The 14,187-nt window shown below is 36.9% G+C and overlaps 1 non-coding gene across 1 annotated transcript; it reads left to right on the forward strand.

Annotated features, from left to right (window-relative positions):
• The first annotated feature begins 11,975 nt into the window (after nucleotides 1-11,975).
• Nucleotides 11,976-12,083, forward strand: LOC112760473 (small nucleolar RNA R71). Its single transcript, XR_003180911.1, has one exon. It is a non-coding gene; the product is annotated as a small nucleolar RNA R71 (small nucleolar RNA).
• The last annotated feature ends 2,104 nt before the right edge of the window (nucleotides 12,084-14,187 follow it).

The raw sequence follows: 14,187 nt of genomic DNA on the forward strand, positions 1-14,187 counted from the left end.
TTTCAAATGAAGCTTAGTTACAATCAGATGAGAGGGACTTAGTAGCTTTTTGCTTCTGAATAATTTTGGCATCTCACTATCCATTGAAACTCAGAGATGTTGGCATCCTTAGGAACTTAGAATCCTGATGATATTATTGACTCTCTTAGTTAAGCTTATTTTGATTCTTGAACACAGCTTTCAGAGTCTTGGCCGTGACCCTAAGCACCTTGTTTTCCAGTATTACCACCGGATACAATAATGCCACAGACACTTTAACTGGGTGAACCTTTTCATATTGTGACTCAGCTTTGCTAGAGTCCCCAGATAGAAGTGTCCAAAGTTCTTAAGCACACTCTTTTGTTTTGGACCACGACTTTAACCGTTCAGTCTCAAGCTTTTCACTTGACACCTTCACGCCACAAGCACATGGTTAGGGACAGCTTGGTTGAGCCGCTTAGGCCAGGATTTTATTCCTGTACGCTCTCCTATCCATTAATGCTCAAAGCCTTGGGTCCTTTTACCCTTGCCTTTTGGTTTAAAGGGTTATTGGCTTTTTCAATCTGCCCTCATTTTCCTGCATTTTTGGGCAGTAATGGATTTTTCTGCTTTTTCTTTTTTTCTTTTTTTTCGCCATTTTTTCTTTTTCACATGCTATATATATATATTTTTTTATTTTGCAACATGCTTTTTCTTTTTCTTTTTCTTTTTGCTGCTTTTTCTTACTTCAAGAATGAATTTTTAGTTTTTTCAGATTATCAATAATATTTTTCCTTTTTCCTTATTATTTCAAGAGTTAACATTCTAAAATTTCAACTTTAAATATACATTGTTTAATCATACATTCAGAAAATAAAAGCAAATGACACCACATCAACATAATTAAACCACTCTTATTTTAAATTTGAAATTCATGCATCTCTCAATTCCTTTCAATTAAAAGTTTTCTTTTAAGCATGGTGAGAGATATATAGAATATTTTACAACTTTTAAGACATCAATGCAAATGATCATGTAACTAGAACAATAGAACAGACAAAACATAATAGAAAAATAGAAAAATGATAAAGGAAAGGAGATAAAAGAAAACGAATCCACCTGAATAATGGTGGCTAGTGCTCCTCCTTGAGGATCCAATGTAGTGCTTAATCTCTTCAATGTCACTCCTTTGTCTTTGTTGAAGCGGCTGCACAAGTTCATGTGCATGCTTTCTAGTTTGCTCCATTCTCTTCTTCCATACTTAGGAGTGGTAGAAGTCAAAAAGCAAAGCTTTTGCAACACCAAACTTAAGAGTTTTTCTCGTCCTCGAGCAAAGTAGGGTAGAAAAAGGTAGGGTAGGTGGAGCTTCTGTGGGACCTACTAGTCTTGAGAGGTTAGGAATTCCAGATTACCTGCTCTCTTGCACTGGCATTTGAACACCCAGGGACTGCTCCCTTGCTGGCGTTCAACGCCAGCAATGCTGCCCATGATGGGCGTTGAATGCCTAGCAGGGATACCTTGGCTGGTGATGATTTGGACTTTTGTACGGTTTAGAATTCACAATAAATTCTCGTTGCAAGTATAGTTTCTAAACCAACAATAATCCTTTCATACAAAAATTTGTTTGTCACTAGTACAAACCCCTAAAATCTATAAACTTAAGTATTTAAACCTCAGGTCGTTCTCTCTAGGAATTGCAATGAAGTGTCTTGTTTTTAGTTATGAGTTATATTTGGGGTTTTTGATAAGAGGCATAAAAAGTAAATGAAAATGAAAATAAACTAACAACTACAAAAAGGTCTTGGCAAGATTTGGTGGTCAAGGATCTCTATCCTAATCACTAACCACAACATGAAAATTGGCAAAGATCAACCTCATTAAGTCATCCTCTAACTAATAAAGGAAAGTCAAATGAGCTATGTCAATCCAAGTCCATAAGTCCTAGTTCTCCACCAAATCAATTAGTGAGATCTAGAGTTAATGGCTCCCAATCGTCAATCACTTCGACATTAGTAACTCAAGAGTTCCTAAGTTACCTTTCCAAGCCAAGAGCATAAAATTTTACTCTAAAATCCAACCAAACATTTTATCAAACACTTGGAAGGCACAAAAGAAAAGCATAGTAAATTGCAAGGAATGTAAATCTACACTACTCAATTGCAAGGAATTAAACAATAATAAAGCAAATCAACAATAAAGGAACATGAATCATAAATTGTATTAAAAGAAAATGGAAGAACAAAAGTGCATCAACATAAAAGTAGAGAATTACAAGAATTAAATGCTAAACTAGAGAGAAGAGATGTAGAAGAAGAAGAATTGATAAAGGAAAAGTAAATCAAAGCATGAAATTAACCTAGATCTAAGAATTCCTAATCTAGATCTAACCTACTCCTAATTCTAGAGAGAAGAGAGAGCTACTCTCTCTAGAAACTAACTAAAGCCTCATAAAACTAAACTAATGACTAGATGTGTGAAAGTATGTAAAGTCTCCTAATTTCCCTTCAATTCTTGGCTTAAATAACATCAGAAATGAGTTGGATTGGGCCCACAAGGCTTTAGAATTCGCTGGCCACGTATTGCTTTAAGTGGATCATATGGCAGCAACGACGCGTGCGTGTACAGTGCACGTACGCATCACCATACGTATAGCAACTATGGCAAATATTATATTTTTTTAAAGCCTCAGATGTTAGCTTTCCAACACAACTAGAACCGCATCATTTAGACCTCTGTACCTCAAGTTAGGATTGATTAAGTGCGAAGAGGTCGGCTTGACAGCTTTTGCGATTCCTTCATTTCTTCATGAGTTCTCCATTTTTACATGCTTTTCCTTCATTCCCTTGATCCAATCTTTGCCTCCTAAATCTGAAATCACTTAACAAACATATCAAGGCATCTAATGAAATCAAGGTGATTTAAATTTAGCTATTCTATGTCCTAAAAAGCATGTTCTCACTCTTAAGCACAATTAAAGGAGAAGTTATAAAACCATGCTATTTTATTGAATAAATGTGAGGAAAGGTTATAAAATCCCTTAAATGAGGCATAAGATAAACCCTACAAATGGGGTTTATCAACCTCCCCACACTTAAACCAAGCATGTCCTCATGCTTAAACCAAGAGAAAGTAAAGGGTATCAACATTTATTTAATGAAATCTAATCTAAATGCAAACTACCTATATGCAACTATCTAAATGAATGCAATTGCTTGGTCAAAATAAATCAATTTCCAAGAAGCATATATGCACAAGGGCTAAGGACTAGCAAGTCTAATCCACAATTGAATTGAGTTATTAAATATTTTTACAAACTTGCATGAAAAGTGATGATCATAGGTGGAAACATGTAATTGAGCATCAAACCCTCACCAGATGTATTTGAACTCTATTCGCTCAAGTGTTTAGGGTTGATTTACTCAATTCTCCCCTAATCATGCTTTCCAAGATTTGTTTTTCTTCTAACAATAAACATATATTTCATGCATGCATACACATATCATGAGGTCTTTTCATTGGTTGTAATGGGGCTAGGGTCAAGGTAGGATGCATATTTGGTCAAGTGAGCTTGAAATTTGAATCTTTGATAAGCTTAAACTTCCCACCTAACCTATGACATCCTATACAATTTCAAAGCTAACCTAACTACGCATTTTTTTTACTTTTTCACATACTCATGCATTTCTTTTTCATTTCAACCCATATGCATTGATCTTTATTGAGCTTCACTTTGCTTTGGGGCATTTTGTCCCCTTTTTATTCCTTTCTTTTTTTTTCTTTCTTTTTTTTTCTATTTTTTCTCTTTTCTTTTCCATACTATTTTTTTTTCTTTTTCTTTTGTCTTTCTCATTTTTTTTCTTTTTGCTTTGCAATATATACAAGAACATCAATGCATAAGGTTTTACATTTTAATTAACACATGAGCATATACCCAATTTCCAATATTTACAACAAAAATACAAAACTACCCTTTTCTCAACCAATGTCCCGAGGTTCCCACACTTGAATGGTACACACACTCACTAGCCTAAGCTAATCAAAGATCCAAATAAAGGACATTTATTATTTTTTGCTTTTAAGGCTTGTAATGTGCTAAATTTAGAACAAGTAGGTTAAGCGTAGGCTCAAATTGGCTAACAATTGAAGATAAGAGGTAAGGTTATTTGGGTAAGTGAGCTATTTGAAATGATGGCCTCAATCATATAAATGCATGAATACACAAAATATGGACATAGAGAATCAAACAAATCAAAGATTACAATCATAGAAAGAGAATAATGCACACAAGAAGGAAAATAAGTGATTATAAGATGTAACCATACCATTAGGCTCAAATCTCACAAGCTTGTGTTCTTAGCTCAAAAATCATGTTCCACAATATATATAATTTAAGCAAGTTCTATGAAAAGTTTTCACTCAAATCAATTGGTGCCCTATAGATAGAAATCTTGAAAAATTTCATTACTTTGACTAAGCTTATTATGTATATATATGCAAAAATACGAAAATGCAAGTAAAAATCCTAAAAGCCTAAAATGAAATACAAAAGTGTTGGGATTAAAAATTTGTCACCCAAAATCGCCGACTGGTCGGACGACCTCCCCACACTTAAAAAGTTTGCACCATCCTCGGTGTATTCGAAGATGAGCAAGGGGTACGGCAACTTTCCGAGTTGCTACCTTCAGCTAGTAGATCAACCGTTTGCTGCGTGTTCTTTCTTCCGCTTCCAATTTTGCTTGCGGTGCATCATTCATGAAAAACAAGAATACAACACCATAAGGTAGGATAATACAAAAGCAAGGAAGCATACATTGTTGGGAATGAGGTACTAATCACTAGAATTGAGTGAGTGAATTAGTGTGACATTAATGACAAAAAGGAATGTGAATTCTAAATTGCGCGGTTTAGAACACACATTAGCATAAAAAATAATGTCACAAAAGAAGTATGCACTTCACTTATTCTAGTGTGCTTGAGATGCTTTAAGTAAACTTGTAAGGTAAAACAAGCATTAAAGAAGCATGAAAGCATTCAAGCTAAAAGCATATGGATGCATATGATCACAAAACACAATGCATTAAGGGAAATGAACACCATCCAATGTCAAGAGATTGCCTAATCAAAGAATAGGGTTCAAATCACATGGTGGCAAAATCATGTAATTCAAGAAGTCTAAGTGCTTTAAAGGCAAAATCATTCACTTGGTTTTCACAAAAGTTAAGCATGAAGAATTCAAAACCATGTAGCAAAATATAACCTCAACAATAGAATCCAACAATGAATATCTAAAAACATTCTTGCTAACATAGCATTTAGGCAATATGAGGCAGCAATGTACAGTAAACAAAATCAATAATCCAACACTCATAATGAAAAGAAGAAAAAATGAAATGAAAACTAAACTAAAACTAACTAACTAACTAACTAACTAACTAACTAACTAACTAACTAATTAGTTAACTAAAATAAATGGTTGTCAATGGTGTTTAGGAGTGTTAGATGAGGGGTAGAAGAAGGGAAGAAGAAAGGAGAAGGTAAGAAATGGAAAAAGAGGAGAAGAAAAGAAATGTAGTGAAGGAAGGACATCCGCGCGTACGCACGCATGGCGCGCGTGCGGATGGTGGTGCAATCGACGCGACGCGTACGCGTACATGGCGCGCCCGCGTCGATGGCTTGTTTCGAGAGTGACGCGTACGCGCGAGTTGGTTTGTGCGAAAGGCACAATGCGTGCGCAACGTTCGCACAACTCTCAGGTTTTTTGGCTGGGGGTGGAATTTCTCAATTCACACGTACGCGTACATGGCGCGTGCGCACGGATAGGCGAAAATGCTCGATGCACACGTGCGCGCGCAGTGCGCGTATGCACGGATGGTGCTCTTTTTTTTTCAAAACTTTTCTATGTTTTTGCACCAATCCAAGCATTCCAAACCTCCAAACAACTACCAAAACACCATAAAACCTTATTTAACATACTAAACTACCAAACAAACTCAACAAATCAATCAAAACATGAATTTGAACTAATTATCAATATGTACAAAAAAGAGAAAATGAAAAGAAGTTACCATGGTGTGGTGCCTCCCACCTAGCACTTTTGTTTATTGTCCTTAAGTTGGACATATGGGGAGCTCCTCTCAAGGTGGCTTATGCTTGAAGCTTTCTTTGAACATCCACCAATGTTTGAATCTCCAATAAGCTCCATTCTTCAAGTTCAATTCTCCGAAGCTTTTATGGAGTTCTTCATAGACTATGGGCTCCCAAAGTTGATCCTCATGTATGTCAGGATCCCATATCTTGTTTCTACACCCATCTTTGAGTTGATTATCATTATTCTATTCGGGTGGCATAATCTTGGAGTTCTCATTTAAGCAGCCAAACAACATCCTAGACCCAAGCAATCTAGTTCTACACCAACCATTGCAATTAGGCTTTGAACGTGTAGCCATCATGAACCTAGAATGATATTTCCAATCACTAGCCATCTCTCTTTTGCTCTTAAAGCCACAAATATATCTAAGTTGACCATCCATCTCAAGCAATCCATATTCAAGGGGAATAATAAAGCTTAAGTATAAGGAATTTACCCACTTGAATGAAAGAATGGATGGTGGTGGCTTGGGGAGAGGTATCTCCAATGTGCTATCAAGTTTAACTCCCTTGTGTTCTTCCTTGGTTACCTCTACCTCTTCACAAATTTCTTCAACTTCAATCCTTTTTGCATCAATTTCTTCTAACTCTTCTCCGTCACTCAAATCATAAATGGGAGGTTGAGAGAAATCTACCTCCACATCGCTTTCTATCCCATTGGGAGAAGGTTCTTCAAATTCAAAGGATTCATCACTAAGAATGTTGGATGCATGATCTTCATCACCAAGAGAACTTACTTCTTGCTTCATTCCTTCCAAGTCTTCATTCAAAAATTGTTTTGGAGGTTGTGCACTTTCCTCCTCAACATCAAATTCAATCGCCTTGGAGAGGTTCTCTTCGACTCTAGGTTCCCAAGGAGGTTCCGCATCTCCTAAGTCTTCAACCACTTCTTCCTCTTCTTCAATGATCATAGGCTTCTCCAATTTTTCTAACACAAAATAACATCCCTCATTTTCCATCGGAGTTTCCAATCTCTCCTTCATGCTATGTCTTTCAATTAATTCTCCACATGTGACCATGGGAGTACTTTGAGTGCTCAAGTATTGGGAGGCTAAAATGCTTACTACCTTGGCCAAAGTAGCCACAAATTCTAGTGTCTCCTTTTGCATTTCTCCTTGCCCTTGAAGTATAAGGCTAAGGATTTCATCCATTGAGGATTGGGGTGGATAGGAGGGTTCATTGTCTTGGAGAATGGGTTTATGATAGGAAGATGGTTCGTCTTGGTAAGGATGTGGTGGTGTGTATTGAGGTGGTTCTTGGGAGTAGTAATCTTGGAATGGTGGTTCCATGTAGGGCTCATATGGTTCAAAAGGTGGTTGGTATGGTGGATATGGATCATGGTCATATGGAGATGTTTGGTGAAAATAGGCTTGTGAGTGTGGTTGAGGTTCATGTTGAGGATATGACTCATAGGCATATGGTAGTGGTTCTTGAAAGTCACAAGGAGATTCATGACTCAGCTTTGCTAAAGTTCCCAATTAGAGGTGTCCAGGGTTCTAAAGCACACTCTTCTTTTGCTTTGGACCTCGACTTTAACCGCTCAGTCTCAAGTTTTCACTTGACACCTTCATGCCACAAGCACATGGTTAGGGACAGCTTGGTTTAGCCGCATAGGCCAGGATTTTATTCCTTTAGGCCCTCCTATCCACTGATGCTCAAAGCCTTGGATCCTTTTTACCCTTGCCTTTTGGTTTTAAGGGTTATTGACTTTTTGCTCTTGCCTTTTGGTTTAAAGAGCTTTTGGCTTTTTCTGCTTGCTTTTTCTTTTTCTCTTTTTTTTTCGCCATTTTTCTTTTCCTTTTCTTTTCTCTCTTTTTTTTTCGCAAGCTTTGTTCTTCACTGCTTTTTCTTGCTTCAAGAATCAATTTTATGATTTTTCAGATCATCAAATAACATTTCTCTTTTTTCATCATTCTTTCAAGAGCCAACATATTTAACATTCTTAAACAACAAATTCAAAAGACATATGCACTGTTCAAGCATTCATTCAGAAAACAAAAAGTATTGTCACCACGTCAAAATAATTAAACTAGTTTCAAGGATGAATTTGAAACCATGTACTTCTTGTTCTTTTATTTTTAGAACATTTTTCATTTAAGAGAGGTGATGGATTCATAGGACATTCACAGTTTTAAGACATAGACACTTAAATACTAATGATCATATAGTAAAGACACAAACATAAATAAAACATAAAGCATAGTAAATGAAAAACAGAAAAATAAGAACAAGGAGATTAAGGAACGGGTCCACCTTAGTGAGGGTGGCGTATTCCTCTTCTTGAAGAACCAATGGTGCTCTTGAGCTCCTCTATGTCTCTTCCTTGCCTTTGTTGCTCCTCCCTCATAGCTCTTTGATCTTCTCTAATTTCATGGAGGATGATGGAGTGCTCTTGGTACTCCACCCTTAGTTGTCCCATGTTGGAATTTAATTCTCCTAGGGAAGTGTTGATTTGCTCCCAATAGTTTTGTGGAGGGAAGTGCATCCCTTGAGGCATCTCAGGGATTTCATGGTGAGGAATTTCCTCATGCTCTTGTTGAGGTCCATCATCTCTTGTTTGCTCCATCCTTTTCTTAGTGATGGGCTTGTCCTCTTCAATGAGGATGTCTCCCTCTATGTCAATTCCAGCCAAATTGCAGAGGTGGCAAATGAGGTAAGGAAATGCTAACCTTGCCAAAGTAGAGGACTTGTCAGCCACCTTGTAGAGTTCTTGAGGTATAATCTCATGAACTTCTACTTCCTCCCCAATCATGATACTATGGATTATGATGGCCCGGTCTATAGTAACTTCAGACCGGTTGCTAGTAGGAATGATTGAGCGTTGAATAAACTCCAACCATCCTCTAGCTATAGGCTTAAGGTCCAGTCTTCTCAATTGAACCGGCTTGCCTCTTGAGTCAACTTTCGATTGAGCTCCTTCTACACATATGTCCATGAGGACTTGGTCCAACCTTTGATCAAATTTGACCCTTCTAGTGTAGGGGCGTGCATTTTCTTCCATCATTGGCAAGTTGAACGCCAGCCTTACATTTTTCGGACTGAAATCTAAGTATTTCCCCCAAACCATGGAAAGCCAATGCTTTGGATTCGGGTTCACACTTTGATCATGGTTCCTAGTGATCCATGCGTTTGCATAGAACTCTTGAACCATTAAAATCCTGACTTGTTGAATGGGGTTGGTGAGAACTTCCCAACCTCTTCTTCGGATCTCATGTCGGATCTCCGGATACTTATTCTTTTTGAGCTTGAAAGGAACCTCAGGGATCACTTTCTTCTTGGCCACAACTTCATAGAAGTGGTCTTGATGGACCTTTGAGATGAATCTCTCCATCTTCCATGACTCAGAGGTGGAAGCAATTACCTTCCCTTTCCTCTTTCTTGAGGTTTCTCTGGTCTTAGGTGCCATTGATGGTTATGGAAAAACAAAAAGCTATGATTTTACCACACCAAACTTAAAATGTTTGCTCGTCCCCGATCAAAGGAAGAAAGAAAGAAGGAGAAGAGGAAGAAAATAGAGGACATGGAGGGAGAAGGTGTATTCGGCCAAGGGGAAGAAAAGAGGGTTGTGTTGTGTGAAAGTGAAGAAGAAATGAGGGGTTTATATATGAGTAGGGGGAGGTTTAGGGTTTGGCCATTAGGGTTGGGTTTGGGAGGGAAAAGAGTTTAAATTTTGGAGGTAGGTGGGGGGGGGGGTTTGGAGAAGAGAGGATGGATGTGAGTGGTGAAGAGGTGATGGGGAAGAGTAATTGAGGTGATTGGTGAAGGGTATTTGGGGAAGAGGGTTATGAAACGGTGTGAAGAGGAGAGAAGAAGAGGTGGGGATCCTGTGGGGTCAAGGACTTAACATCCCTGCTCCAATTAGGCGTGTAAAACGCCCTTAGCATGCATACCTGGCGTTAAACGCCAGCTTGCTGCTTGTTTTTGGCGTTAAACGCCCAAATGTAGCATGTTTCTAGCGTTTAACGCCACTTCTATGCTCTGTTCTGGCGTTAAACGCCAGTCTGGTGCTTGTTTCTGGCGTTTAACGCCAGCTTGATGCTTCTTTCTAGCGTTAAACGCCAGTTTGATGCTTCTTACTAGCGTTTAAACGCCAGTAAGTTCCTCCTCCAGGGTGAGCTATTTTTAAAGCTGTTTTTCATTCTGTTTTTGATTTTTCAGTAGTTTTTATGACTCCACATGATCATCAACCTAAAAAAAAACATAAAATCACAATAAAATAAAATAGATATAATTAAATAACATTGGGTTGCCTCCCAATAAGCGCTTCTTTAATGTCAATAGCTTGACAGTGAGCTCTCATGGGAGAAGCTTTGGTTGACTCTGCAGTGAGAGAAGCTTTTCATGCTTCCTCTCTATGGTTACAGAAGGAGATTCTTGAGTTTTAAACACAAGGTTGTCCTCATTCAGTTGGAGGACCAACTTTCCTCTGTCCACATCAATCACAACTCTTGCTGTGGCTAGGAAGGGTCTTCCAAGGATGATGAATTCATCATCATCCTTCCAGTGTCTAGTATTATGAAATCAGTAGGGATGTAAAGGCCTTCAACCATTACTAACACGTCCTCTGCTTGTCCATAAGCCTATTTTCTTGAGTTGTCTGCCATCTCTAAAGAGATTCTGGCAGCTTGTACCTCAAAGATCCCAAGTTTCTCCATTACAGAGAGTGGCATTAAGTTTATTCCTGATCCTAGGTCACACAGAGCCTTCTCAAAGGTCATGGTGCCTATGTTACAGGGAATTAGGAATTTACCAGGATCCTGTTTCTTTTGAGGTAATTTCTGCCTATCCAATGCATTTAGTTCATTGGTGAGCAAGGGAGGTTCATCTTCCCAAGTCTCATTACCAAATAATTTGGCATTCAGCTTCATGATTGCACTAAGGTACTTGGTAACTTGCTCTTCAGTAATGTCTTCATCCTCTTCAGAGGAAGAATACTCATCAGAGCTCATGAAGGGCAGAAGGAGGTTCAATTGAATCTCTATGGTCTCTAGATGAGCCTCAGATTCCTTTGGTTCCTCAAAGGGAAACTCCTTACTGGTCACTGAGCGTCCCAGGAGGTCTTCCTCACTAGGATTCACGTCCTCCTCCTCCTCTCTGGATTCGGCCATACCAAGTAAGGTAATGGCTTTGCACTCTCTTTTTGGATTCTCTTCTGTATTGCTTGGGAGAGTACTAGGAGGAGTTTCAGTGACTCTTTTACTCAGCTGGCTCACTTGTGCCTCCAAATTTCTAATGGTGGACCTTGTTTCATTCATGAAACTTAAAGTGGCCTTAGATAGATCAGAGACTATGTTTGCTAAGCCAGATGGATTCTGCTCAGAATTCTCTGTCTGTTGCTGAGTGGATGATGGGAAAGGCTTGCTATTGCTAAACCTGTTTCTTCCACCATTATTAAAGCCTTGTTGAAGCTTTTGTTGAACCTTCCATGAGAAATTTGGATGATTTCTCCACGAGGGATTATAGGTATTTCCATAGGGCTCTCCCATGTAATTCACCTCTGCTATTGCAGGGTTCTCAGGATCATAAGCTTCTTCTTCAGAAGATGCCTCTTGAGTACTGTTGGATGCAGCTTGCAATCCATTCAGACTCTGAGAAATCATATTGACTTGCTGAGTCAATATTTTGTTCTGAGCCAATATGGAATTCAGAGTATCAATTTCAAGAACTCCCTTCCTCTGAGGCGTCCCATTACTCACAGGATTCCTTTCAGAAGTGTACATGAACTGGTTATTTGCAACCATGTCAATGAGTTTTTGAGCTTCTGCAGGCATTTTCTTTAGGTGAATGGATCCACCTGCAGAGTGGTCCAATGACATCTTTGATAATTCAGACAGAACATCATAGAATATATCCAGGATGGTCCATTCTGAAAGCATGTCAGAAGGACACTTTTTGGTCAGTTACTTATATCTCTCCCAAGCTTCATAGAGGGATTCACCTTCTTTCTGTTTGAAGGTTTGAACATCGACTCTAAGCTTGCTAAGCTTTTGAGGAGGAAAGAACTTGGCTAAGAAAGTCGTGACCAGCTTATCCCAAGAGTTTAGGCTATCCTTAGGTTAAGAGTCCAATCATATTCTAGCTCTGTCTCTTACAGCAAACGGGAAAAGCATAAGCCTGTAGACCTCGGAGTCAACCCCATTGGTCTTAACAGTATCACAGATCTGCAAGAACTCAGTTAAGAACTGAAAAGGATCTTCTGATGGAAGTCCATAAAACTTGCAGTTCTGTTGCATCAGAGAAACTAATTGAGGCTTTAGCTCAAAATTATTTGCTCCAATGGCAGGGATTGAGATGCTTCTTCCATGTAAATTGGAATTTGGTGCAGTAAAGTCACTAAGCATCTTCCTTGCATTGTTATTATTTTCGGCCATGTTTCCTTCTTTTTCAAAAATTTCTGTCAGATTTTCTCCAGAGAGTTGTGCTTTAGCTTCCCTTAGCTTCCTCTTCAGAGTCCTTTCAGGTTCAGGATCAGCTTTAACAAGAATATTCTTATCCTTGTTCCTGCTCATATGAGAAAGAAAAAAATAGAAAAGAAGAGGAATCCTCTATGTCACAGTATAGAGATTCCTTTATGTGAGTAGAAGAAGAAAAGAAATTCGAACATAGAAAGAGGGAGAGGGTTCGAATTTTTAAGAAGAAGAGAAGTGTTAGTAGATAAATAAATAATTAGAAGGAGGTGAGGGAGAAGAATTTTTGAAAATAATTGAAAAGAAAAGAAAAATATTTTTGTTTTTAATTTAGAATTAAAAATTAGAATTCGAGAATTAAGAAAGGAAAATAAAATTAAATCAAATTAAATGTTAAAACAATTAGTTAATTAAAAAAGGATTTTGAAAAAGAGGAAGGTGATTTTCGAAAATTAGAGAGAGAATTAGTTAGGTAGTTTTGAAAAAGATATGATTGAAATAGTAAACTTTTAAAATCAAACAAAAAGTCAAGTAGTTAATTGAAAAAGATTTGAAAATCAAATTTTGAAAAGATAGGAAGTTAGAAAAGAAGTTAGAAAAGATTTTGAAATTGATTTTGAAAAGATGTGATTGAAACTTATTTTGAAAAAGATTTGAAAAAGAAATTTAAAAAGATTTGATTTTGAAAATTAAAGCTGATTACTTGACTAACAAGAAACAAAAAGATATGATTTAAACTTTAAAGATTGAACCTTTCTTAATAGGCAAGTAACAACTTGAAAAATTTTTTGAATCAATCACATTAATTGTTAGTAATAATTTTGGAAACATGAAATAAAAATAAGAAAAAGATTTTGAAAATTGATTTTAAAAATTTTCGAAAATTATGAAAGAAAAATGAAAAAGATTTGAATTTTGAAAAAGATTTGAAAAAAAAAAGATAAAATTTTTAAATTGAAAATTTGACTTGACTAATAGGAAACAACTAAATTTTAAAAAAAATTTTGACTAGGTCAATCCAAATTTTCGAAATTTATGAGTGAAATAAGGGAAATATATTTTTTTTATTTTTGAATTTTTAATGAAGAAAGAGAAAAACAACAAAAGGACTCCAAATATTAAAATTATGGATCAAAACAAAGGAAACATGCAAGAACACTTTGAATGCAAAGATGAACACCAAGAACACTTTGAAGATCATGATGAACATCAAGTATGTATTTTTGAAAAATTTTCAATAAAAGAAAACATGCAAGACACCAAACTTAGAATTTTTTAATATTCAGACACTAAGAATTCAAGAATGCATATGAAAAACAAGAAAAGAAACAAAACAAGAAATTTTAAAGATCAAACAAGAGGATTCATCAAGAACAACTTGAAGATCATGAAGAACATCATGCATGAGTTTTCGAAAAATGCAAGAAAGAGATAAACATGCAATTGACACCAAACTTAAAAACTGACACAAGACTCAAACAAGAAACATCAAATTATTTTTTATTTTTATGATTTTATTAATTTTTTTTGTATATTTTTCGAAAATTATTTGGAAAAAGTAGAATAAGGATTTCAAAATTTTTAATAGGAATTCCAGGAATCTTGCAATGTTAGTCTAAAGCTCCAGTCCAGGAATTAGACATGGCTTACTAGCCAGCCAAGCTTTCAGTGAAAG

The sequence above is a fragment of the Arachis hypogaea genome, chromosome 16 (genome assembly GCF_003086295.3).
Source record: "Arachis hypogaea cultivar Tifrunner chromosome 16, arahy.Tifrunner.gnm2.J5K5, whole genome shotgun sequence".
Taxonomy (NCBI): Eukaryota; Viridiplantae; Streptophyta; class Magnoliopsida; order Fabales; family Fabaceae; genus Arachis; species Arachis hypogaea.